At 47.6% G+C, this 2,985-nt stretch overlaps 1 pseudogene; it reads left to right on the top strand.

Moving 5' to 3' along the window:
• Nucleotides 1–1,811: 1,811 nt before the first annotated feature.
• On the top strand, nt 1,812–2,347 carry LOC105981861 (annotated as a pseudogene).
• The last annotated feature ends 638 nt before the right edge of the window (nt 2,348–2,985 follow it).

The following is a 2,985-nucleotide window of genomic DNA, read 5'->3' as shown; positions in this document are numbered from 1 at the left end:
CCTACCCCTGCAAAACAAGTATTTTTTATTGTTGATGTTCCAAGAATTAATTCTATTTTGATCTTTTGGGACTGTAGGCTGGAGGACTTTTGGTCCTTCCGGATTTCAATGCTGGGATTATGGCTGTAGGATGGTGTCCCTAGGGATTATGGGAAAACTCTATATTCAATAAGTGTGGGTGACCAGCCCAGCATTGGTGCACACAGCTCCTTTAGTAACTCCTCAGGTTCCTATCATTACTATGCAAAGTCATCATAAACAGAGTGATGACTTATGACGATACACAAAAAAGAACAGAGCTCCCTCTCACTGTTTCCTAGGACCTTTTCTAAAAAAAAAAAAAAAAAAGGAACAATATGCCAGATAGTGACTCAAGCCTGCAATTCTAGCTGCTTGGGAGGCAGAAATTGGGAGGTTCAAGCCTAGTCTAGTTTTAAAAAAATATTTCTAAGCTTCCATCTCAACGGTGGTACACCCCAGGGAAGAATGAATAGGAGGGTTGCAGTCCATGATGGCATGCATACAGCAAAATCCTATCTGGAAAACAACCAATGCAGAAAGTGGTTGGCAGAGTGACTCAAGAGGTACAGCACCTGTCTTAGCAAGCTCAAGTCTCTGAGTTCAAATCCTAGTATTGCAAACAAACAAACAAAAAAAAGCAAAAACCAAAAACCAGAAGAGCAATATGTGTGTCCGTTCCTGGCGTGCTGTTCATTGGCAGCAGAAACTCAGAAGGAGGGGGGGGGCGTGGAGAAGGGGTGCTGGGGGTGGTGGTGTTGTAAGACAGGATAGGAACACTTAGTTTAATTGCCTGAGGAGGGTCAGAAACAACTCTTCATTCAGCCCCACCAAGCTAATTAGTTGGAAAACAACATTCTCAGCCCATAAACAAGAGTCTTTTTTTTTCTATAAGCAATTAGGAACGACCCTAATCTTATTCACTTAAACATACATCCCACACCAAAGCTGGAAAGACACCAAAGAGTTGGAAAGACACCAAAGTTGAGGCTGAACAACTGCCTTTGTGAATCCTCAAAGCCTTGCAATGAAAGACCAGTCGTCCATCCTTTGAAGCATTTCCTCTTTGCCTACTCCTGAGCATTCATTTTCATGTGCAGCAGCTGGACAGTAGGAGGCTAGAGCCCCAACCCCACTGGGAGCTGCACCCACCATGCTAACCCAGCCCTTCCCCTGCCCCAACCTCACACCTCATACATTGCTCCTCACAGCCATTTGAGTGTCTCTGCCTTCTGCCAGCCTGGAAGTATTTTGAGACCCAGTGTATAGCCACCACCTGCCCTTAGAGTCTTCTATTGCTGTGCACAGAGAAAGGACAAAGTAAACCACTGTTGAATAAACCAGTGGAGGATGTATGTATGTATGGATGGATGGATGTGGATGAAAGGAAGAAAAGATGGATAGATAGATGGATAGATGGATGGATGGATAGATGGATGCATGGAAGGATGGCTGATGGATGGAAAGGTAGAAGAAAGGAGGAAAGCCGGGTACCGGTGGCTCATACCTGTAATCCTAGCTACTCAGGAGGCTGAGATCTGAGGATCTCAGTTCAAAGCCAGCCTGGGCAGGAAAAGTCCATAAGACTTATCTTAGGCAGAAGTGTGCACCAGTCCCGAGGATCTGTGTCTTGCTCCAACAGTGTTTGGACAGAACAGACCCAGGGACTCCTCCTTTCCACCAACTGTCTCTCCACTCACTGCCTCTGACCCTTATCTTCTCGCCCATCGCCTGCTTCCAGGACCAACCAACGCCGTGTTTTTCTGTGGTTAGCACTGTATTGACGACCAGCCATGACCTCTCAGATTCGTCAGAATTACACCACCGAGGTGGAGGCTGCCATCAACGGCCTGGTCAACGTGCATCTGCGGCCTCCTACACCTGCCTCTCTCTGGGCTACTATTTCAATCGCGAGGATGTGGCTCTGGAGGGCGTGGGGGCCCAGCGCCTCCTGAAGATGCAGAACCAGGGTGTGCAGAAACCTTTTCAGGATGAGTGGGGCAAAACCGTGGAAGCCATGGAAGCTGCCCTGGCCTTGGAGAAGAGCCGGAACCAAGCCATTGTGGATCTTCATGGTTCTGCTCGCACAGACCCCCATCTCTGTGACTTCCTAGAGAACCACTTCCTGGATGAAGAGGTGAAGCTCATCAAGAAGATGGGCGACCACTTAACCAACCTCCGCAGGCTGGGGGCGGCCCCTCAAGCCCAGCAGGGGCCTCTCAAACACGACTCTCAAACACGACTAGAAAACTCCAGAGTCCAGCAGCCTTTGAGGGGCCATCTCTGCCTTGCCGGACATCAGGGTTTCCGCCTGAGCTTCTGCCTCTAGCCATTGGGAAACTTCCTAACTAACCATCCTGGAGCCCTTCCCAAGCCTTGGACCAAATGAAAATAAAGCTTTTTGCAGCAAAAAAAAAAAAAAAAGACTTATCTTCAATAAACCACCAGAAAATGGGAAGTGGCGCTGTGGCGCAAGTGGTAGAGCGCTTGCCTTGAGCTGAAGAGCTGAGGGACAGCGCCCAGGCCAGAGTTCAAGCCCCATGACTGACAAAAAAAAAGAAAGAAAGGAGGAAAGATGGAAGAAGGGAGAGGGAGAAAGAAGGGGGAATGACGAAGGAGGGATGGGAAGGAGGAAGAGGGAAAGGGTGGAGGGAGGTTTTTTTATTGTGAGAATACTGTACAGAGGGTTTTTTAAAAAGGGAATAAAGATTATTGGTTGGTATAAGGATTTGCAAATTATCACAGCAAATAACATTTAGAATGGGAGGGAAGGGAGGAGGAGAGGGGGGCAGGAAAGGAAGAGAAAGAGAGAAAAAAAGGAGGAGAGATAGAAAATGGATGAGGCTGGTGCTCTGAGGTTGAGGTGTAACTTAAAAAAAAAAAACCCAACTAAAAGAATGTCTGGTGTCGGGCAGGAGCAGAATTTGCACTTTGGAGCTCTACTCTCCCAGATGGGCACTTAAGGGT

This window comes from Dipodomys ordii, unplaced genomic scaffold (assembly GCF_000151885.1).
Source record: "Dipodomys ordii isolate 6190 unplaced genomic scaffold, Dord_2.0 Scaffold14, whole genome shotgun sequence".
In the NCBI taxonomy this organism is placed as follows: domain Eukaryota; kingdom Metazoa; phylum Chordata; class Mammalia; order Rodentia; family Heteromyidae; genus Dipodomys; species Dipodomys ordii.
This window is presented reverse-complemented; position numbering and strand designations above follow the sequence as displayed.